Consider the following 25,518-nt stretch of genomic DNA (forward strand, 5'->3'; position numbering starts at 1 on the left):
TTTGTGTCCATTTATTCTTTTACGTAGAGACTATCCAGTTTGACCAATGTACATGGCAGAGGGGCATTGCTGGCACATGATGGCATATATCACATTGGTAGATGTGCAGGTGAATGAGCCTCTGATAGTGTGGCTGATGTTATTAGGCCCTATGATGGTGTCCCCTGAATAGATATGTGGACACAGTTGGCAACAGGCTTTTGTTGCAAGGATAGGTTCCTGGGTTAGTGGTTCTGTTGTGTGGTATGTGGTTGCTGGTGAGTATTTGCTTCAGGTTGGGGGCTGTCTGTAAGCAAGATCTGTGAGAGTGATGGGTCGTCCTTCAGGATAGGTTGTAGATCCTTGATGATGCATTGGAGAGGTTTTATTTGGGGGCTGAAGGTGACGGCTAGTGGCATTCTGTTATTTTCTTTGTTGGGCCTGTCCTATAGTAGGTGACTTCTGGGAACTCTTCTGGCTCTGTCAATCTGTTTCCTCACTTCAGCAGGTGGGTATTGTAGTTGTAAGAATTCTTGATAGAGATCTTGTAGGCATTTGTCTCTGTCTGAGGGGTTGGAGCAAATGCGGTTGTATCATAGAGCTTGGCTGTAGACAATGGACCGTGTGGTGTGGTCTGGGTGAAAGCTGGAGGCATGTAGGTAGGAATAGCGGTCAGTAGGTTTCCGGTATAGGGTGGTGTTTATGTGACCATCGTTTATTAGCACTGTAGTGTCCAGGAAGTGGATCTCTTGTGTGGACTGGTCCAGGCTGAGGTTGATGGTGGGATGGAAATTGTTGAAATCATGGTGGAATTCCTCAAGAGCTTCTTTTCCATGGGTCCAGATGATGAAGATGTCATCAATATAGCGCAAGTAGAGTAGGGGCGTTAGGGGACGAGAGCTGAGGAAGCGTTGTTCTAAGTCAGCCATAAAAATGTTGGCATACTGTGGGGCCATGCAGGTACCTATAGCAGTGCCGCTGATTTGAAGGTATACATTGTCCCCAAATGTAAAATAGTTATGGGTAAGGACAAAGTCACAAAGTTCAGCCACCAGGTTAGCCGTGACATTATCGGGGATAGTGTTCTTGACGGCTTGTAGTCATCTTTGTGTGGAATGTTGGTGTAGAGGGCTTCTACATCCATAGTGGCCAGGATGGTGTTATCAGGAAGATCACCGATGGATTGTAGTTTCCTCAGGAAGTCAGTGGTGTCTCGAAGGTAGCTGGGAGTACTGGTAGCATAGGGCCTGAGGAGGGGAGTCTACATAGCCAGACAATCCTGCTGTCAGGGTGCCAATGCCTGAGATGATGGGGCTTCCAGGATTTCCAGGTTTATGGATCTTGGGTAGTAGATAGAATATCCCAGGTCGGGGTTCCAGGGGTGTGTCTGTGCGGATTTGATCTTGTGCTTTTTCAGGGAGTTTCTTGAGCAAATGCTGTAGTTTCTTTTGGTAACTCTCAGTGGGATCAGAGGGTAATGGCTTGTAGAAAGTGGTGTTGGAGAGCTGCCGAGCAGCCTCTTGTTCATATTCCGACCTATTCATGATGACAACAGCACCTGTTGTGCTAATAAACGATGGTCACATAAACACCACCCTATACCGGAAACCTACTGACCGCTATTCCTCCCTACATGCCTCCAGCTTTCACCCTGACTACACCACACGATCCATTGTCTACAGCCAAGCTCTGCGATACAACCGCATTTGCTCCAACCCCTCAGACAGAGACAAACACCTACAAGATCTCTATCAAGCATTCTTACAACTACAATACCCACCTGCGGAAGTGAAGAAACAGATTGATAGAGCCAGAAGAGTTCCCAGAAGTCACCTACTACAGGACAGGCCTAACAAAGAAAATAATAAAACGCCACTAGCCGTCACCTTTAGCCCTCAACTAAAACCCCTCCAACGCATTATCAAGGATCTACAACCTATCCTGAAGGATGGCCCAACACTCTCACAAATCTTGGGAGAAAGGCCAGTCCTTGCCTACAGACAGCCCCCCAACCTGAAGCGAATACTCACCAGCAACCACATACCACACAACAGAACCACTAACCCAGGAACCTATCCTTGCAACAAAGCCCGTTGCCAACTGTGCCCACATATCTATTCAGGGGACACCATCATAGGGCCTAAGAACATCAGCCACCCTATCAGAGGCTCGTTCACCTGCACATCTACCAATGTGATATATGCCATCATGTGCCAGCAATGCCCCTCTGCCATGTACATTGGTCAAACTGGACAATCTCTACGTAAAAGAATAAATGGACACAAATCAGATGTCAAGAATTATAACATTCATAAACCAGTTGGAGAACACTTCAATCTCTCTGGTCACGCGATCACAGACATGAAAGTTGCGATATTACAACAGAAAAACTTCAAATCCAGACTCCAGCGAGAGACTGCTGAATTGGAATTAATTTGCAAATTGGATACAATTAACTTAGGCTTGAATAGAGACTGGGAGTGGCTAAGTCATTATGCAAGGTAACCTATTTCCCCTTGTTTTCCTACCCCCCCCCCCCCCGCCCTCCTTCCTCAGACGTTCTTGTTAAACCCTGGATTTGTGCTGGAAATGGCCCACCTTGATTATCATACACATTGTAAGGAGAGTGATCACTTTAGATAAGCTATTACCAACAGGAGAGTGGGTTTGTGTGTGTTGGGGGGTGGGGAGAAAACCTGGATTTGTGCTGGAAATGGCCCACCTTGATTATCATACACATTGTAAGGAGAGTGATCACTTAACATAAGCTATTGCCAGCAGGAGAGTGGGGTGGGGGGAGAGAAAACCTTTTGTAGTGATAAACACCCATTTTTTCATGATTTGTGTGTATAAAAACAAACATCTTCTGTAGTTTCCACAGTATGCATCCGATGAAGTGAGCTGTAGCTCACGAAAGCTTATGCTCAAATAAATTGGTTAGTCTCTAAGGTGCCACAAGTACTCCTTTTCTTCTTCATCCAGCAGAAATTGGTTTCCTGCAGCTTTCTTACCAGTGAGCTGAGGAGAGTTTCCTTCCCTCCTGTTTGTATTGTCTACGTGATATTAGGCTGAGGTAAGGTATTGTTTTCAGGCTGCCTTGGATATATCAGCCTGATCTTCAGGTCTGAGTTTGTCACAGTTGATACTTGCTGCAGACCTGTAGCTATGCTGATTGTTGCCATAACTAGGCCTTGGGAACGAAATTTCCCCCCATAAGGCCAATTAGCCAGCATAGGGAGAGCTTTGCCTTCTGGGATATTGTGGAAGATCCACAATAGAGGGCAGCATTGTCTGATGGCTAGAGCAAGGGACTGGTAGACAAGATATTATTCCCTTCAGTGTCTCTTTGTGCCAGTCTCTTCTGTACCTGAGTTTCATCATTTGTAAAGTAGAGATAACACTGGCCCACATTTTTAAAGCACTGTAGGAGCAGCAAGTAAATGCTGTTATTATAAGTGCAAATTGTTATCAGCACGTGTTTCATGTGGTTATTTTAAACCATGCTGGAGCTTCTTCCCATCCATGGTGCATAGGGTTGCCAACTTTCTAATCGCACAAAACTGAACACCCCTGCCCTTTCCCTGAGGCCCCACCCCTTTTCCAAGGCCCCAGCCCTGCTCGCTCCATCCCCCCTCCCTCCATCGCTCACTCGTCCCCACCCTCACTCACTTTCACCAGGCTGGGGCAGGGGGCTAGGGTGTGGCATGGGGGGGTATGGGCTCTGGGCTGGGGATGCAGGCTCTGGGCAGGGCCAGAAATGAGGGGTTCACGGTGTGGGAAAGGGCTCCAGGTTAGGGTAGGGGGCTGGGAGTGTGGGCTCTGGGGTGGGGCCAGGATGAGGGCTTTGGGGTGCAGGAGGGGGCTCAGGGTTAGGGTGTGTGGGGGGGAATCTGGGTGTGTGTGCAGGGTGCAGGATCTGGGAGGCAGTTGGGTGTAGGAGGGGACTCCAGGGTAGGGCAGGGGGTTGGGGTATGGAAGGGGGTTCGGGGTGGAGGGTCCCAGCTGTGCTTACTGCAGCTCCCAGGAAGCGGCTGCAAGGTCCCTGTGGCCCCTAGGCACATGGGTGGCCAGGGAGGTTTTGCGTGTGGCCCTCGTGCCTGCAGGCGCTGCCCTTGCAGATCCCATTTGTCAAGGTTCCTTCCCCACTCTGAACTCTAGGGTACAGATGTGGGGACCTGCATGAAAACCTCCTAAGCTTACTTTTACCAGCTTAGGTTAAAACTTCCCCAAGGTACAAACTATTTTACCCTTTGCCCTGGGACTTTCGCTGCCACCACCAAACGTTTAACCGGTTACTGGGAAAGGGTTGTTTGGAAACGTCTTTCCCCCAAAATCCTCCCAACCCTTGCACCCCACTTCCTGGGGAAGGTTTGGTAAAAATCCTCACCAATTTGCATAGGTGAACACAGACCCAAATCCTTGGATCTTAAGAACAATGAAAAAGCATTCAGTTTCTGAAAAGAAGAATTTTAATAGAAGTAAAAAGAATCACCTCTGTAAAATCAGGATGGTAAATACCTTACAGGGTAATTGGATTCAAAACATAGAGAATCCCTCTAGGCAAAACCTTAAGTTACAAAAAGACACAAAGACAGGAATACCATTCCTTTCAGTACAACTTATTTTCTCAGCCATTTAAAGAAATCATAATCTAACGCATATCTAGCTAGATTACTTACTAAGTTCTAAGACTCCATAACTGTTCTGTCCCCGGCAAAAGCATCACACAGACAGACCAAGACCCTTTGTTTTTTCCCTCCCCTCAGCTTTTGAAAGTATCTTGTCTCCTCATTGGTCATTGTGGTCAGGTGCCAGCAAGGTTATCCTAGCTTCTTAATCCTTTACAGGTGAAAGGGTTTTTCCTCTGGCCAGGAGGGATTTTAAAGGTGTTTACCCTTCCCTTTATATTTATGACACCATTGGTCACGGTTCCCAGTCAATGGGGGCTGCGGAGCCGGCACTTGGGGCGGGGCAGCGCACAGAGCCTCCCTGGCTGCCCATGTGCCTACGGGCCACCGGGACCTTGCAGCCGCTTCCTGTGAGCTGCGCGTAGCCAGGGCAGGCAGGGAGCCTGCCTTAGCCCCACGCCCTGGCTGTGCCACCCACTGAATTTTTAATGGCCTGGTCGGCAGTGCTGACTGGAGCTGCCAGGGTCCCTTTTCAACCCGGTGTTCCGGTCAAAAACCGGACACCTGGCAACCCTAAATTGGTGCACAAAGCAGCCACCCTTCTCTTCATTCACAACCTTCCTTAAAACATATTTCCACTTGGCGCTCCTCTTTCTGTAGGGCAGCATTACTCTGTTGTAGTCTATCAAAATGTTGCTCACTCATGTGTCTGGTAAATACTTGGCTGTCTTCCTTAATAATTATCACTAGTCTTTTGCTTGTAGATGAAAGGGCAAAATAAAACCCAGGCCAAATATGTTCCTTTAGCTAATATGCTGAAAATTACAGCCTGGCCAGGAAATGTCAACATCTCTTACTAGAAAGTGACAGCCTCACTGACACAAGGCTGTGGATAATGAAGTGTCTTGCATTGCCACTATAACTATCACTGGGTTTCCTGAGCATCTGCAGTGCGAGAGGCAGCAGGGACAGGCCAAGGGCCTAACCTAAGAGAAAAGTTTAAAGTGCAAGTATAATTAAAATGCTTTAAGTTCAGACCTACGGTATCTCTTAAGTAGAACAGAAAAGGAATGAAACCAATAGGATTCTGCAGAAATGTAATAGGGTTCACAGAAATTGCTCTAAAAACATAAGTTGTATGCAGTGTCGTTGTAGCTGTGTCAATCCCAGGATATTAGAGAGAAAAGGTGGGTGAGGAAATATCTTTTATTGGACCAACTTCTGTTGGTGAGAGAGACAAAATATTACCTCACCCGCCTCGTCTCTCTAAAAGCATACAATTTTATAGAGAACGATCATTTTTGAACCACTTTTTTTTAGAATTCAGTAGCAGCGATATAATACTATATTATTTTTTAGAATAATTAAAAAATCTTTAGAGAAGTTTATCATTTTTCTATTAATTTTTATAGGACTATTCCCTAGGGGAGTGGAAGCAAATCCACTGCATTTGCATTTCAGTAGGGCTGTGCTGACTTACACCAGGCCTGAATTTATTCCCGTGCCTGTAACAAAATCCTGTGTTTCATAACTGTTGAAGCATTTGGCCAAACTGTAATGTTTCATATAATGTAAAAAAAACCAACCACTATTACTGTTTGCAGACAAATCCTATAGGCGCCATCCAGTCCTGTTGCCACGGAGACAACTAGCAAGGCAATAATTTTGGTCCAGATTAACAATTTGGATTATAAATATACAGTGAAAAACTAATAGAATAGTGTTTATTTCTTGTTATATGTTATTGCATTTGTGTGGTGCTCCAAACGCACAAAATCGGATGTGAGGCACCAACCATCCAGCTTTCCTAAGCTCTGTTTGAAATCCATGGCTTTGGGGAAAGCTGGCTCATTTCTTCATGGGTTGGGGTGCTCTGAAGCACTTCCTATATCATTCTGATCAGTATGAGAGCTCTGCAAACAGGAGACAATCACCAAAAGAACTGCACTCCTGTACTGAAAACCCTTGGTGTGGGGGAATTGTTATTGCCATGGAATGTAAACCAAAAGTAGTGTAGATAAACATAGCTCCTTACAATAGTGTAAGATGCAGAATCCAGAGTTGTCAGAGGTTTAAAATCTGGTTTCTCTAGCACGGGAAGGCTGGAGCGAATAGGAGAGAGAGTACAGGGAGCATCTTCTCCTTATCCCAGTGCACCTGCCCATCAACCATTCAGAATGTTGACCTAGGGCTTCATTGTCTGCTATGCAGGCAAGCATGGTGAACATACCCAGTTGTGTTTTATAGCCCTAGCTTCCAATGCAGCTTTAGGTATGGTCCCAGCTACATGAATCATAGAATCATAGAATATCAGGGTTGGAAGGGACCCCAGAAGGTCATCTAGTCCAACCCCCTGCTCAAAGCAGGACCAAGTCCCAGTTAAATCATCCCAGCCAGGGCTTTGTCAAGCCTGACCTTAAAAACCTGTAAGGAAGGAGATTCTACCACCTCCCTAGGTAACGCATTCCAGTGTTTCACCACCCTCTTAGTGAAAAAGTTTTTCCTAATATCCAATCTAAACCTCCCCCATTGCAACTTGAGACCATTACTCCTCGTTCTGTCATCTGCTACCATTGAGAACAGTCTAGAGCCATCCTCTTTGGAACCCCCTTTCAGGTAGTTGAAAGCAGCTATCAAATCCCCCCTCATTCTTCTCTTCTGCAGACTAAACAATCCCAGCTCCCTCAGCCTCTCCTCATAAGTCATGTGCTCTAGACCCCTAATCATTTTTGTTGCCCTTCGCTGGACTCTTTCCAATTTATCCACATCCTTCTTGTAGTGTGGGGCCCAAAACTGGACACAGTACTCCAGATGAGGCCTCACCAGTGTCGAATAGAGGGGAACGATCACGTCCCTCGATCTGCTCGCTATGCCCCTACTTATACATCCCAAAATGCCATTGGCCTTCTTGGCAACAAGGGCACACTGCTGACTCATATCCAGCTTCTCGTCCACTGTCACCCCTAGGTCCTTTTCCGCAGAACTGCTGCCTAGCCATTCGGTCCCTAGTCTGTAGCGGTGCATTGGGTTCTTCCGTCCTAAGTGCAGGACCCTGCACTTATCCTTATTGAACCTCATCAGATTTCTTTTGGCCCAATCCTCCAATTTGTATAGGTCCTTCTGTATCCTATCCCTCCCCTCCAGCGTATCTACCACTCCTCCCAGTTTAGTATCATCCGCAAATTTGCTGAGAGTGCAATCCACACCATCCTCCAGATCATTTATGAAGATATTGAACAAAACCGGCCCCAGGACCGACCCCTGGGGCACTCCACTTGACACCGGCTGCCAACTAGACATGGAGCCATTGATCACTACCCGTTGAGCCCGACAATCTAGCCAGCTTTCTACCCACCTTATAGTGCATTCATCCAGCCCATACTTCCTTAACTTGCTGACAAGAATGCTGTGGGAGACCGTGTCAAAAGCTTTGCTAAAGTCAAGAAACAATACATCCACTGCTTTCCCTTCATCCACAGAACCAGTAATCTCATCATAAAAGGCGATTAGATTAGTCAGGCATGACCTTCCCTTGGTGAATCCATGCTGACTGTTCCTGATCACTTTCCTCTCCTCTAAGTGCTTCAGGATTGATTCTTTGAGGACCTGCTCCATGATTTTTCCAGGGACTGAGGTGAGGCTGACTGGCCTGTAGTTCCCAGGATCCTCCTTCTTCCCTTTTTTAAAGATGGGCACTACATTAGCCTTTTTCCAGTCATCCGGGACTTCCCCCGTTCGCCACGAGTTTTCAAAGATAATGGCCAAGGGCTCTGCAATCACAGCCGCCAATTCCTTCAGCACTCTCGGATGCAATTCGTCCGGCCCCATGGACTTGTGCACGTCCAGCTTTTCTAAATAGTCCCTAACCACCTCTATCTCTACAGAGGGCTGGCCATCTCTTCCCCATTTTGTGATGCCCAGCGCAGCAGTCTGGGAGCTGACCTTGTTAGTGAAAACAGAGGCAAAAAAAGCATTGAGTACATTAGCTTTTTCCACATCCTCTGTCACTAGGTTGCCTCCCTCATTCAGTAAGGGGCCCACACTTTCCTTGGCTTTCTTCTTGTTGCCAACATACCTGAAGAAACCCTTCTTGTTACTCTTGACATCTCTTGCTAGCTGCAGCTCCAGGTGCGATTTGGCCCTCCTGATATCTTTCCTACATGCCCGAGCAATATTTTTATACTCTTCCCTGGTCATATGTCCAACCTTCCACTTCTTGTAAGCTTCTTTTTTATGTTTAAGATCCGCTAGGATTTCACCATTAAGCCAAGCTGGTCGCCTGCCATATTTACTATTCTTTCGACTCATCGGGATGGTTTGTCCCTGTAACCTCAACAGGGATTCCTTGAAATACAGCCAGCTCTCCTGGACTCCCTTCCCCTTCATGTTAGTCCCCCAGGGGATCCTGGCCATCTGTTCCCTGAGGGAGTCGAAGTCTGCTTTCCTGAAGTCCAGGGTCCGTATCCTGCTGCTTACCTTCCTTCCCTGCGTCAGGATCCTGAACTCAACCAACTCATGGTCACTGCCTCCCAGATTCCCATCCACTTTTGCTTCCCCCACTAATTCTACCTGGTTTGTGAGCAGCAGGTCAAGAAAAGCGCCCCCCCTAGTTGGCTCCCCTAGCACTTGCACCAGGAAATTGTCCCCTACGCTTTCCAAAAACTTCCTGGATTGTCTATGCACCGCTGTATTGCTCTCCCAGCAGATATCAGGAAAATTAAAGTCACCCATGAGAATCAGGGCATGCGATCTAGTAGCTTCCGTGAGTTGCCGGAAGAAAGCCTCATCCACCTCATCCCCCTGGTCCGGTGGTCTATAGCAGACTCCCACCACTACATCACTCTTGTTGCACACACTTCTAAACTTAATCCAGAGACACTCAGGTTTTTCCACAGTTTCGTACCGGAGCTCTGAGCAGTCATACTGCTCCCTTACATACAGTGCTACTCCCCCACCTTTTCTGCCCTGCCTGTCCTTCCTAAACAGTTTATAACCATCCATGACTGTACTCCAGTCATGTGAGTTATCCCACCAAGTCTCTGTTACTCCAATCACGTCATAGTTCCTTGACATCACCAGGACCTCCAGTTCTCCCTGCTTGTTTCCAAGGCTTTGTGCATTTGTATACATGAGTAAAGTAGCTCAGTTAAATCTACATGGCTGCTGTAGTTCTGCTCCCTGCCCAGTGGCACACCTCAGGCAACAGAAGCCAGGACTTAACCCAGATGTTTGACAGCTGTGATTCTTCCAACTCCTCAACATACAATCCTTTTGGGAAAAGTCCTGTAGAATTTAGCAGAAAATAGCATTTATATAGCTTTTTAACTACCGTATAAGATCAGTAGAGAGTTATTTTGGCAATTAATTGATCTTTGACTATTAGCAGTAAATATGCCCAATGGCCTATGATGGGATGTCAGATGGGGTGGGATCTGAGTTACTACAGAGAATTCTTTCCTGGGTGTCTGGCTGGTGAGTCTTGCCCACATGCTCAGGGTTTAGCTGATCGCCATATTTGGGGTCGGGAAGGAATTTTCCTCCAGGGCAGATTGGCAGAGGCCCTGGGGACTTTTCGCCTTCCTCTGCAACGTGGGGCACGGGTCATTTGCTGGAAGGTTCTCTGCACCTTGAAGTCTTTAAACCATGATTTGAGGACTTCAATAGCTCAGACATAAGTTAGGGGTTTATTACAGGAGTAGGTGGGTGAGATTCTGTGGCCTGCGTTGTGCAGGAGGTCCGACTAGACGATCATAATGGTCCCTTCTGACCTTAAAGTCTATGAGTCTATATCCCAGCTATAGTATCCCATAGGATGGTATAAAAATGGTTACAAAGATACAATTCACTTTTAAATTCTATTGTTTTTAGAGTCATTTTGTTAGAACTCTATTGAATTAATAGAGATGCTTATTACATTCTCTAGGAGTTTTGTTGAAGAGAAGGCCACTAGCTTTGCCCTGTATCCTCTTGTGACATGTGTAGAGGGACACAAATTACATCAACAATTATGCATGAGAGCTAGTGTATAGAAGCAGATCCTGTGCAGGAGCATATGCACTGAAGAGTAGGAAAAGTGGCAGCTAGTTATCAGCAGAGGAAGTGCAAGAGAGCACACAAGTTGATTAGTAATAGGGGATTCTGTCTAAATCATGCACATGGACATGTGTACGGCCACTAGTGCGGATCCATCCAAATACACGAGGTGGGAGAGGAGGCGCTGGTCATTCAGCAGGACAAAGGATCAGGAAGCATTATGTAGTGAGTCACAGCCAAGTAGTGAAACATGCACATAAAGCTATATATATGCTATTTTCTGTTGAATGCTACAGGACATCCAGGCACTAAGGGAAATCAAACACCAATATATAGACCATCCCTCCTGATCAGGCCAGAGGAATCCAGAAATGACCGCCTCACTGATCAATGTATTTTAAGCACAGGAGGAAACACGTTTTTCACACCTAATACTACAGCTATTGGGAAATGCTGATTTTTTTTAATGTTTACAATATTTATTATTTGTATAGCTTCATTGGTGGTCAGGAAGGATGATCTTGTGGTTAAGGTGATGAACTGGGACTCAGAAAATCTGGGTTCAGTTTCTGGCTTTGACACAGACTTCCTGTATGACTTTGCACAAGTCACTTAATTTCTTTGTGGTTCAGTTCCCCATCTTGGAACTCTTCGTGATCATCTTTGAAATCTCATGGAGGATGGTGAAGTCCCAGAGGAGTGGAGAAGGGCAAACATAGTACCTGTCTTCAAACAGGGGAACAAAGAGGTCCAGGGGAATTAAAGACCAGTCAGTCAAACTTTAATGACTGGAACAAATTATTAAACAATCAGTTTATAAGCTTATATCTAGTTTATAAGCTTAGATCTTATCGTCTAGATTATTAAGTTTATATCTAGAGGATAATAGCATTATAAGTGATAGCCAACATGGATTTGTCAAGAACAAATCGTGCAAAACCAACCTAATTTCCTTCTTTGACAGGTCTACTTGTCTAATGGATGGCAGAAGCACTAAATGTGATTTATCTTGATTTAATAAAGCTATTGACAAAGTCTCACATGACATTTTCATAAGCAAACTAGAGACATGTGGCCTATATGAAATTATTATAAAGCAGGTGCACAATGATTGAAAAAGCATCCTCAAAGAGCAGTTATCAATGTTTCACTGTCAAACTGGGAGGGCGTCTGTGATGGGTCTGATGTTACTCATTATTTTCATGAATGCCTTGGATAATGGAGTGGAGAGTCTGCTTATAAAATTTGAAGATGACACCAAGCACCAAGGGGGTTGCAAGCAACGGAGGGCAGGATTAGAATTCAAAAAAGACCTCTAAATTGGAGAGTAGGTCTAAAATCAACCAGCTGAAATTCAATAAAGACAAGTGCAAAGTACTCCACTTAGGAAGGAAAAATCACAAACATGGGGATAACTGGCTAGGTGGTAGTATCGCAGAAAAGGATCTGGGGGTTATAGTGGATCACAAACTGAATATGAGTCAACAATGTGCTGTGGTTGTGAAAAAGACTATCATCATTCTGGGGTATACTAATAGGAGTGTTGTATGTAAGGTATGGGAGGTAATTGTCTTGCTCTGCTCAGCACTGAGAAGGCCTCAGCAGGATAGGTGTGTCCAGATCTAGGTGCTGCACTTTAGGACAGATGTGGACAAACTGGAGAGTCCCAAGAAGGGCAACAAAAATGATAAAAGGTTTAGAAAACCTGACTTATGAGGAAAGGTTAAAAAAAACCTGGGCATGTTTAGTCGTAAGAAAGGAGACTGAGGGGGGAAACCTGATGACCGTCTTCAAGTATTTTAAGGGCTGCTATAAAGAGGACAGTAATCAATTGTTCTCCATGTCTACTGCAGTAGTCAGCTTAATCTGCAGCAAAGGAGATTTAGGTTAGATATCAGGAAAAGCTTTCTAACTTAGAGGCGGCTCCGGGACCGCAACCTGCTGACAGGGCTGGGCATTGGGGTGGTGGGGCTGGGCATCTATGGTTACACCTTCTACAAGGTCTCCCAGGAGCGATTCCTGGACGAGCTGGAGCAGGAGGTAGAGGCTACCTGGGCCCAGGCTGCCAAGACCCCTGCGGACTGAGACCCTGCACAGGCCAGGGCTGCTCTCCACTTGGGACGGACCCAGCTGGAACTGATGCATATGCCAGGGACCCTCAGCAGTCTGACTCCTCCTGGGTTGCATCTGCCTTTGACATGCCTGGCACTCCCTATGGTGGGCTGAGTCCCCGTAGTGTGTGTGTATGTGGGGTTTCCCTCTCCCCTGTGCCCAGTGAGGACCAGGCTCCTGCTACCTCCAGTTAAACCTTCAGGCTGCAGTTGCAGACTGTGGTGCAACAGCACCAGGTTTGTTTCCTGACATGCTCATCTGCCATTCACCCTCTGAAGCAGGTGGCCAGGGCCTCAATAAACCCGTCTAAATGATTTTAAAAAAATAGGATAATTATTTACTGAAATAGGCTGCCAAGAGAGGAGATGGAATCCCCATCATTGGATGCTTTTAAGAACAGGTTAGATAAATATTTTTCAGGGATGATCTAGGTCCTGCCTCACCATTGGGGGGCTGGACTAGGGGACCCATTTGGGTCTACATTTCTGTGATTCTATGATTTTATGGGGATAATCATTTTTCCTTTCTTCCACCCATCTGTCTTATCTTTTTATATTGTAAGTGCCTGTTGGCAGTACAAGCTTGTGGGCAGTCTCTCACTATGTACTCTGTCTAAACAATGGCCCTTGATTTCAGGTGGGTTCACTAAGTGCTTCCATAATTATTAACAGTGACAAGAGTTATTACCAAAAGGCTTCTTGGAAGGAGTGGCATGAGAACACATTAGAACTATTGAAAACTTTTGGGAATCAAATGCTCCACTTCACACTTTTTACTATCATAATTTGCCTTTCGTGACCTGTTAAATATTTTAATTAAATTTATGTAGCCTAAAGTTTAAACCACATTAAGTTGGTTCAACACTGCATTTTTCGCAATCTCTAGGAGAATACTAAATAATAAATGCCAGCCGACGATGGAATGAATAGTTTACGCAGAACGTTTGAGGAAAAATTCCATTTTCTGAAAAATGGGTATTTAATTATTATTTTTTTATATAAGAAGAAAAATAGGCTGTTCTCCTGTATGAAACAGCAGTTCAGGCACTGTTTGCTGAATATCAGGGGAAAAACGCAGATGTATAGGTGTTCTGCTGCTCTAAGCAGGAATCCCATTCTAAAATGGGGAACCTGTAGTACTTTGAAAATGTTACTCAGGCTTTTTCTGGTGGGGAGAATTGCCACTTTATATGGTGTATGAAGAAATCCAAGGAAAAACTAGAGAGAGAAGGCAGAAAAGAAATCATCACTGGGTCTACCTGATACATTTTGTAGATGTTGGGGTCAGAATATTCCATTGGGTTCCAGAGAATGCAAATTATATTCCATTGTCTCTTCGTCATCTCATACTTAAAAAATCTAATGGCCTAGCCCAAAGATTTGAAATTTGAGTGTCTAGATGTAGGCATCTAAATCCCTGTTTAGCCACCTAGATAAAAGTGGCCTGATTTCTAGAGGTTGAGCACCCATAATTCCCACTGGATGTAGGAGGGAGATGAGGATGCTCTCAGCACCTCTGAAAATCAAACTGCTTTTATTTAGGACCCTAATTTTAGGCATCTGTTTAGGTTTGACATTTTTGGCATGGTGTATTTTGGCATAGAAAGATTTTAATAAGCTTGCAGTCTTTCTCTGTTAAACCGTATGTCAGACACTTGTCTTACTTCCTGTAATATATCAACCTTGATCTAAGCTAATGCTCAGACCTACCTGCCCAGCTACTCTTGTCAGCTCTCCATTTATTAAAGCTTTAGATGTGGATATGATTTTGCCCTGCTTATTGATGTTAGGCAATTTGGTCTGCATCCTTAGAGACCCGTCTGGAAAACTTTGCTTCCGTCTGTTTCATTTGGGCAAGATGATCAGAACTACAATCCATTTGCACTTCAGATTCCTGGTTCTTTGAATTTCCTTGGGGATATGCAGTGCTGCTTGCTGGCAGAAATGAAGCACAATTGTGCTTGCTTTCCTGCTCTATTTCCAGTGAATTTGCCTTTGTGTCTCATCATGGTTTGGGACATCCTGTTCATGCCCATCCTCAGGGTATTGGCTATGTGGGAAAGGAAAAAGAGCGATGGAGCAAAGTGGTATAACTAGCTAGTAAATCTGTTTTCAGCTGCTGGCCATACAGTAAACCGTCTCCCCAGAAGAGCAACTCATTGGAGTAATTAAGAACTATTGGCACTATATCTATAAAAAGAACACCAATGTTACAGGGTCAACAAGAGACTTGAAAAGCTTAAAAGTTCAACTCTGCTACATTGTGCGTATGCCGTAAACAACGTTTTCATTCTCCGCTGCCTTGCACCTTGTGTATCCATTCATGCCTGTGCAAAGGGGGTGTAAATCTCTGTCTGATTAGAATGGCATTGCTGTACATCCACTTTGCACTCTCTGTGCAGGTGTAAATGTTTGTGCAAGGCAGCAAAAAGGCAGACTGAAGCTCCCTTGGGGCTGGTCTTCACTACAGGGAAATCGACACTGCTGCAATCAATGCAGCAGGGATCGATTTAGCGGGTCTAGTGAGGACCCGCTAAATTGACAGCAGAGCACTCTCCGTTTGATCAGCTCTCCAAAAAGAGTAAGGGAAGTCGACTGGAGAGCGTCTCCCATTGACGCAGCGTGGTAAAGACACCAGGGCAAGTTGACCTAAGCTACGACGAGTCCAGCTACGTGAATAATGTAGCTGGAGTAGTGTAACGTAGGTTGACTTACCTCCGTTGTGAAGACAAGCCCTCTATATCTATCACCATGCATTTTTTGTCATTTAATGCAATCTATAATCTCATGCAGCTTTCCATACATTCCAATGCACTGCTTCTTCAAACTGGATTTGATTTTCAAGTTACAAACCAAGCCAGGCTGGAAGGAAATGCATCCAGTAATTTTAAAGTTAAACCTATGAACATTTAAAATTGGATGGTCATAGTCATAGAGTTTAAGGCCAGAATGGACCATTAGATCATCTAGTCTGACTTCCTGTATATTACAGGGCGTTAAATTTCACTCAGTCACCCCTGTATTGAGCCCAATAACTTGTGTTTGGCTAAGGCATAACTTCCAGAAAGGCATCCAGACTTGATCTGAAGACACCAAGAAATGGAGATCCACCACTTCCCTTGATAGTTTGTTCTAATGGCTAAGATCAATGTTCACGTTGTGCTCCCCATCGGTACCCAGTCCAAGCTGGGGAAGCTAATGATCCAATCAGCAGACCAAATTCGGTGATGAATCTTGGTCACGTGCCACCTGAGGCATGTTGCGCATATGCTAAGAAGAAGAAGAAGCTCCCTCACTGTTAAAAAATTGTGCCTTATTTCTAATATGAATCTGTCTGGGTTCAGCCTTCAGCCATTGGTTCTTGTTATGCCTTTCTCCACAAGATTTAAAGAACGTTTAGGGTCCAGTGTTGTTTGTTTTTGAAAGTATTGATATGCTGTAATCAAGTCATGTCTCGTCTTTTTTTTTTTAGTAAGATAACCAGATTGAACTCCTTATGTCTCTCATTTTAAAGCATTTTCTCCAATTTATTGAAGAAGACAAGTGGTGCATTGATGCCTGGATTATTAACAGAGTACAGAGGCTGGAGTGTAGCACAAATATACACAGGCCCAGCTGGTGCTAACCATCATAGCTCTACTGAATGGAGCTACACCAATTTATACCAGTGAGAATCTGCCCCGTTTACTTTAGTCTTTGTGTATTTTTTTTTAAAAAAGCTTAGATTTTGTCTATGTATAACATCCCTAAATGAATTCCTAAAAAGCATCAGGTTGCATTGGATAAGAAAGGCAGGAACTTCAAAGGTAAGCCAGCTCACCTCCTAATTTTGGTTGTACCAATTCCAGACTCCAGCCATGTCTGAGAGCCACATGGGAAACAATTCTGCAAGATTCATCTTTCAATCAGCAGCTGTCAAAATTTGCTTATCTTCAGATACCTGTGTAAGAAGGTAGAGCTGTGACCTCCCTCACTTGAAATACGGAGTATTAGGCTCCAAGCTCCAAAAATGTGAGAGGAAAGCCACCCATGTGGGAAGGCAGTTTGGAAGATAATTGCAACCAGCTGCTGCCAGAGGTCATCAAGAATTTAATTCTTAGACAAGCTGTTACATAATTTTGAAAGCAAAGAAAGATCCTAACTCAGCCACAGTGTCTCTTATAGGGCTCACTCTCCTCTGGCATTGGACCAGATGGTACTATTCACATACTCAGCTGAGCAGGGCAGGACTGACCATCCTGCCTCGACTCTGACTGTGCCTACCCAGATCTCAGGTTGAGGTTTGGTGTGGAGCTCAGCCCCTGCTCTTCAGAAACCCCACCCTCTGAGGAAGTTGGGAAGGGAGGTGATGGAGTCTTGATGGAATAGCAGGGCAGACATGATGGGGGAATTAAATGGTAACATTTTAGGAGCTACACTAATTTCTATCCTACCCTTGGAGCAAGAGGGGATCAAGGGAAGAATTGCCACTGTCTTTGCCAAAGCCTATTTAATGAGCATTTCAAGTATATCTTGTGAACCTGCCAGGCTAGAAAATCATGCAATACACCATTAAAAACTGGTAATCCCAGTGTTAAAATTACTTATAGCATCTTCTCTAGCTTTGCTGGTTTGTTAGGTGACAGACCTTAAAATCCCATTATTTTCATTATGCTCTTCCATGTCTGCTGTGCGTGGTGCTTGTGGCAGAGTATCCCAGCCTGTGACCAGTCCGACCCTGGGTACAATTCACAGTGATGGCTGGTCAAAAGGTGAGAGTGCTAGCAAGATTTGTTAACACTGGTAGATAAGATGGAGTGAGGGATACATTGGGGCTGATAGAGCAATCTGCTGATAAAAAGGGAGTCAGGGAAGATTAGCCATTTGTGTGTTGTCTGCTCAAATTTCTGAATGCGAACTAATAAGCCTGCTTAAATGTGTTTCAGCTGTTTTGAGCTCTTTACAAATCTGGGTCTCATGTAAGCACTGATATCCTCCCTGTGTTAGTTATTTAGAAATCCCCGAGTCTGCCTTTCCAATGAGTTCTGTGCCCAAGAAGCTCTTTCCCTCTGCTTCCTCTCAGGGTCACACTCACAACAGCTTTCCTGATTTTCTCTTCTCTCTCACACACACAGCTTGCAAAATCCAACCTCCTAACCTCTCAACCCACTCAGCTGAGCTCGTCTGAGACCTTGCCATGAGGCCCAGTGCCCGAGGCAGTAGCCTCTATTGTTTCCAGCAGTCTCACTAAATAAAGGGGCTTAATTGTTCCTGAAAGAAGGATGATGAACACACCCGCAGGCTTTCACCAGGTCTGCAAAGATGCTGGCAATGATTAGTACCTTACATCAAAATCATACCTTCCTCTCCCATTGAGATGATATCACCCCCTAATTCTTTTACATAAGTGGGATGTAAATTGTGCATAGATCTTCTGCACAGGGGGTGAATCTCACCCTGTTGGACTTGTTCAGAGCATGTGGTCAGCACTTAACAAATTATAACCATCAGCATGTAAAACTGATAGACTATTAACAAGGCTTGTTACTAAGCGGGGAGGGGGTGGGAAATCCATCATACGTTCCTGATGGTTGATAAATAATGATCAGGATGAAAAATCTGACTGATTTAGAACCAGTTAAGGCCCATAAACTCCATCATCCCCCAAAGTATAATTTTCCATGTTTTGAACTATTTAAAATGTTCTGTTGTTTAAGTTATTTATCTCTGTATAGCAGTGGATGCTAGTTTAGTGACTCTGTAGGCTGCTTTAATTAAGATTACAACTCAGGAGATTACAGTGAAGAAGCAAAAAAGACCAATCTAAATATTTTATCAGAGGAGACAAGTGAAGGCACTTTGTTCTCATTTACCTCAGATCAGTGTGTTTGCAGACTTTCCTAAACTGTCCATCATCCCTTATTTTTGGAACCAGTTTCTTATTTTTAGGCTATTCTTTTGATTTTTTTTTAATGCACAAAGTAAAATATCCCATACCAGCAACATTTTCCCAAGTTGAAAGTAAATTTTAATAAGCAAGCTCTGCATACCCAACGGCAAGGAAGTTTGCACAAATTAAATTTTACTCGGCAAGTAGAACAAAATTATAACTATGTGGAAATTGCTTTAATAGGCAGGATCTTAGTATCTGTAGATATTAGACTAACCTGGAGGAAATTGTTGTGGTGTTCAATGCTGATAAAAAATAATTATGAAAATGCACTAGAATTTCTGCCACTAAGGTCTGGAAAATGAAGTTTACAGAAGTCTCTCCTATAAATCTAGTTCTGCAGCCCTTGGGCTTATGGTCCATTGGAATGGATAGGATTAAACGGGTATGCAGTGTAGTCGTAGTTGTGTCAGTCACAGGATATTATTAGAGAGACAAGGTGGGTGAGGTAATATTTTTTATTGGACCAACTTCTGTTTGTATGAGAGACAAGCTTTTGAGCTAGAGCTGATTTTTAGGTCTGGGAAAGGTCCTCTGAGCGTGAATGCTAAATGCAAGATGGAACAGGTTGTTTAGCATAAGTAGTTAGCACATATTCTAGGGAACCATTCAAGGTAGAATAGCCCATTAACACCTCTGCAGTCAGAGGATTAAAAAAAAGTGGTGGGGGGAGGCTAATGTATTTGAGATTGTTGTAATAAACCATAAATCCAGTGTCTCTGTTCAGTCCTTTGAAAGGGCACCTATGGGTGCAGGTTGGGCTAGGGGAGTCTGGGCCCTAAGGCTGGCTCTCTCTCTGTTGGGGGAAACCTTAGTGGCCTATATGGCTCTGAGTGCGGAGCAGGCCAGAAATTGCCAGGTGGTGAGGGCAGCCATCCTGGATCAGGGGGTCTGTCCACTGAGGAGTACTGCCAAAAGTTTCAGTCCACAAAGTGGACTGGGGGTTTGCAGCCTTTGGCATTTGCCCAGTGGTTGATGGACTGGTCTATCTACTGGTTAAGACCAGACACCCAAATGGTGGGGCAGATATTGGAAGCTCTGTTACTACAACAGTTCCTTCAGGGCATCCCCGAGAATATACAAGGCAGCATTGACCAGGTACCATGGATGTGGGGGTGAAATTGACAGGGGAATACACAGAGGTGGACATATAGTGGCCTGGAGCTTTGGAGGAAGACTAGAAAACCCACAGCAGGAAGGGGCATAGAGAGGAAGAAGGAAGAACCCAGAGGAGCTCCAGCTGGGACTTGACCCATTACATGCTATCAGTGTGGGTGACAGGGGAACACAAAAAGGGGTTGCCTGTATGTAGAATGTGGTTTTGCCAAGCTTTTCAGCTGGGCTGGGACTAGAGGGAAGAAACAGGAACAGAAACTGTCCACCATTTCAGTAATGCTGGGGAGGAAGCTCCAGAGGGGTCTTTTGGATACAGCCTCAGCTTACTTTCAGGTCCAACGGGACATGGTGAAGCCTTGCTGGATGATTCCAGGAGCAACTATGAATGTAGTGTGTCCATGGGGATAAGAGATGCTGTCCTAAGGCCCAAGTGCCCCTGGAGCTCTGGGGGAGGTTTTGTTGGAAACAGGTCTCGTACTGGAGGGGCTGCCCTATCCTGTTGTGTGGGCACTGACTGGAGCCCCTTCCCAATAGGGAAACAAGGTGGTGTAAGGAATCCCAGGTTGGGGAAAAGGAAATCAGCGGAAAGAGAAAAGAATAAGCCCGAGGGGGAAGCAGTAGTAGCCTCCAGACAATGAAGCCTAAGTCGGGAGGAAAGGAGACTCCTCCAGCAAACTGAGGGCGAGGGGATAGGAATAAAGGAAGGGATATACAGGGGAAACAGACAACCTGAACTCCTTAGTAGAGGTTGAGAGATCTATGGAGTCCCAGGCACCACAGCCCCAAGGAGAAGAAACACAGGCATGGTTTGCAGGGTTGGGAGAACCCGAAGCCCCCGAGCAACCTCCATCCACCACCAGATACAAAGGGGGAACCATCTCACAGGGTGCCCATGGTGTGATGACTCGTGGGCCACAGCAAAACTGTGGAGGTATCCTCTCCGCACAAAATGTGATTTTTGTGGGTGAAGAATGAGTGGAACCCACAAGGGTGATCCAGATGATCACCGTAAGGACACACAGAGATTCCTGCCAGGTGGCACCTCTGGTAAGTGAGGGAGAGCATGGGGAAAGAAAAATCTTACTGTCAGGAAAGGGGGGAGGTGTGTGACAGAGTGCTGAGCAACAGCATCTGACCCAGCACTCTGGTCACTGCATCTCAAATTAATTACCAGAGCAGACCTCATTAAGAAGAGCTAACTGATGGGCTGAGGAGAACTAAGAGGCTAATTAGGCCATAAGGCAGATAATACAAAAGGCATAGAAAGGAAGTGAGAAGGGGGGAAGCAGAGAGAGAAAGAGAGAGATCTTCCTTGCTTGCCTCAGGAGTTGAGGGCTCCCTAGGACTCTAGGTGTAAGGCTGTTTAAGGGTCATGGAAACTAATATTATAAATAAACTGCATGGGGTGTTTTACCAGCAAAAAGATCTGTGAACTGTTTGTGGACTTGAACAGAGGCAAGAGCAAGCTGGCCCCGCCGCAGTGTTTAATCAGGTGGCAGTGTTCGCTGTAAGCCATGCACCCTCCCAGGGGGATCTACACTATCAATTTTTAAAAATCATGGCATAATAATAATTTGGAAAGGGATGCTACAATTCTTTAAGTAGTCTACATGTGTATTTCTGCTGGGTTGAACTAATGTTACAAAGCTCAGAGTGGGAGGGGGGGGGGATTGCCAAAACTTTAGAGGATAGAACTAAAATTCAGAGGGATCTTGATAAATTGGAGAACCTGGCAATAGACAACAAAATGAAATTCAAGACAAATATAAGTTGGTACACTTAGGTGTTACCCCCCAAAATGGATTTTGGACCGTCCCTATAATAACCTGCCTATCGCCCCCTTAGTCTATTCTTCCTGAAGTATGAGTTTCCAGTGTTGCTAAGGAAACACTAAAGCACACGGATATAACCTTCTGATAAAATGATCCACACAGGCAGTATATCTTCCAAAACACAGTATCTTTTTATTAAAGTAACTATGAATCCCTACTACAATGTACTCTAGGAATAGAAATCAAACACAAATTCCTTATTGCAAGTTAAAGATCATTCAAACCGCAATCGCACACAGTTTAAATGATTCTAAGTGACGTGCTTTGCTACAAATGGCCAGTTTGTAACAAATCTCTGACAGCAGTTTTTAAATTGCTTTACAGTTGATATAGGTAAGTTGGAATCAGTAATATAATATTTATGCATTTTTATACACACACACACGCTAATCCTACATACTATTGTATACTATGATTAAAAGAATAGCAGGCTTCCTTTATAATTATGTTGGTATCCCTTTATATCACACTTGCTGCTTTATAAATAGCTGTTGCTGCTCAGCTCCTGGCAGTCAGCTTTGCTCCACTCTGGCTTTCTTCTCTCTCACTCTTTCTGAAGTAGCTTTTCTAACTTTTTTCCAGCAGCTCTTCCATGGCTCCCTGGGCTGGCTTGCAATTCGTTCGTCTTCTCCTGATCAGTTCTCTTTCCTTAATTCAAATCCCGGCAGCTGGCCTTTTATGCTGCACTCTGGCTCTGTTCTAATATATCTTTCTATTCTTAGAAGTAGGGTTGTCGATTAATCACAGTTAACTCATGCGATTAACTCAAAAAAATTAACCGCAATTAAAAAAATTAATCACGATTAATTGCTCTGTTATACCATAGAATACGAATTGAAATTTATTAAATATTTGTGGATGCTTTTCTATATTTTCAATACTGATTGCTATTACAGCACAGAATACAAAGTGTACACTGCTCACTTTAAATTATTATTTTTATTACAAATATTTGCACTGTAAAAATGATAAAAGAAATAGTATTTTTCAAGTCACCTCATACAAATACTGAAGTGCAGTCTCTTTATCATGAAAGTGTAACTTACAAATGTAGATTTTTTTTTGTTACATAACTGCACTCAAACACAAAACAATGTAAAACTTTAGAGCCTACAAGTCCACTCAGTCCTACTTCTTGTTCAGCCAATTGCTAAGACAAACAAGTTTGTTTACATTTACAGGAGACACTGCTGCCTGCTTTTTATTTACAATGTCACCTGGAAGTGAGAACAGGCATTCACATGGCACTGTTGTAGCCAGTATTGCAAGGTATTTACGTCCCAGATATGCTAAACATTTGTATGCCCCTTCATGCTTTGGCCACCATTCCAGAGGATGTGCTTCCATGCTGATGATGCTCGTTAAAAATAATGCATTAATTAAATTTGTGATTGAACTCCTTGGGGGAGAATTGTATGTCTCCTGTTCTGTTTTACCTGCCTTCTGCCATATATTTCATTTTATAGCAATTTCGGATGATGACCCAGCACATGTTTGTTTTAAGAACACTTTCACAGCAGATTTGACAAAACACAACAAAGGTACCAATGTGAGATTTCTAAAAATAGCTACAGCTCTCGACCCAAGGTTTAAGAATCTGCAGTGCCATCCAAAATCTGAGAGGGACAAGGTGTGAAGCATGCTTTCAGAAGTCTTAAAAGAGCAACACTCAGATGTGGAAACTACAGAATCCAAACCACTAAAAAGAAAATCAACCTTCTGCTGGTAGCATCTGACACAGATGATGAAAATGAACATGCGTTCATCTGGTCTGCTTTGGATCGTTATCAAGCAGAACCCGTCATCAGCATGAACGCATGTCCTGGGGAATGGTGGTTGAAGCATGAAGGGACATATGAACCTTTAGTACATCTGGCACGTAAATGTCTTGCAACGCGAGCTACAACAGTGCCATGCGAATGTCTGTTCTCACTTTCAGGTGACATTGTAAACAAGAAGCAGGCTAAATTGTAACCAGACTTGTTTGTCTGAGCAATTGGCTGAAGCAGGACTGAGTAGACTTGTAGGCTCTAAAGTTATACATTGTTTTATTTTTGAATGCAGTTTTTTGTACATAATTCTACATTTGTAAGTTCAACTTTAATAATAAAGAGAGTGCACTACAGTGCTTGTATTAGGTGAATTGAAAAATATTATTTCTTTTGTTTTTTACAGTGCAAATATTTGTAATAAAAATAAATATAAACTGAGCACTGTACACTCTGTATTCTGTGTTGTAATTGAAATCAATATATTTGAAAATGTAGAAGACATCAAAAATATTTAAATAAATGTTATTTTATTATTGTTTAACAGCGTGATTAATTGCGATTATTTTTTTTAATCGCTTAACAGCCCTACTTAGAAGCAATTACCTCATTCACACATACTCAGTATCAACCATTACTTCAGGGCTATGATTGACAGCTCTGACCTTTAGAACAAGTTACAACCAGTATCAGTGGGCTATGACCAGCCAGCTGATCAGCTAACTGACCTTTCTGTCACATGTTACTGCACATACTCAGTAGCCACCAATTTTGGACATGCTCACTGCTGCTGTTTACCTCAGAGCTGAGATTCTGCTGATACACATACACATTTGGCTTTCTTCCAGGGCACCTGTAGCAGGGTGGTTACCCACTCCTGCCCTGAAGGGCTTGAAATCAGTCATGGCAGAGGGCTGAGGCTGCCAGAGGGCTGCTGCTAGGGAAAGCAGCAAGCTGCGGCTGATTGGAGAAACAGCCACAGCTGTGGCCACGGCCCAATCAGGGCCCAGCTGGCTTTTATAAGAGGGCAGTGGGCTAGGAAGACACAGTCACTCTCTCTCTAGATATTGAGAGGGAAGGGCCTGGGAGCTGAGCAGGGTACCTAAAGTGGAGCAGGGCTGGGGAAAGGCCAGAGGAGCTGGGGAGCTCTGGCCTGAGAAACCCCGAGGCTGCAGGCCTTGATGAAGGCCTAGGAAAAGGGTACTGGGGTTGCAGAGGGCAGCCCAAGGGTAGGCAGAAGGTCCAGACCCTCCTTGCCGATGATGAGTGGCAATTATACTGCAGTCCGCCTCAGGGAGTGGGAGCTAGATGGTGACTGGCAGTAGCCAAAGACTGAGGCGAGGTGGGGATAGAGGGTGGAGGTTCCCCGGGGGCATGGATACCCAGATCTGTGGGGGTACTGCCAGGGGGCAGCACCCCATGTGAAATGGGCACTGGGGTCTGGGAGGGACTCAGGGCCTAGCGGTCAGCGGGACACCAGCCTGCAAAGGGTGCTCCGGAGGCTGGAAATGCTAATTTCCTGGACAACCAGCAGGAGGTGCCGCAGGGGTGAGTCCCACCCTGCTACAGCACCATCTCAGAAATTCTGGGCTTTCTGCCAATTAAGTGAACTTGTCACCCTACCCTAATTAAGCTTAGGATCCGCAGCTTGAAGTGGACTAGCTTTTATCTGTTCACAATAGAGATCAGGCACACAAAATGGAGGTGGGAGAATTTCTCTAGTAATATAGGGAAGAAAAAACAAATGCACAAATACAGAATGGGGGAAAACTGGTTGGGAACAGCACTGTAGAGAAGGATCTGTGGATGGTGGTGGATCACAATCTAAACATGAGTCAACAAGGCAATGCTGTTGCAAAAAAAGCAAATGCAATTTTTAGGTTGAATTTATAGAGGTACAGCATGCAAGTCATGGGAGGTGATAGTACCACTTTACTCAGTGGTGGTTAGGCCTCAGCTGGAGTATTGTGTCCAGTTTTGGTCACCAATGTGTAGAAAGGATGTAGAGAAACTGGAAGGGATCCAGAGGTGAGCAACAGAGATGATCAAAGGGATGGAATTCTATTCATGTGAGCAAAGGCTGAAGGGACTGAGTATGTTTAGTTTGGAAAAGAGGAGATC

Source organism: Chelonia mydas, chromosome 3, assembly GCF_015237465.2.
Source record: "Chelonia mydas isolate rCheMyd1 chromosome 3, rCheMyd1.pri.v2, whole genome shotgun sequence".
Lineage (NCBI taxonomy): Eukaryota > Metazoa > Chordata > Testudines > Cheloniidae > Chelonia > Chelonia mydas.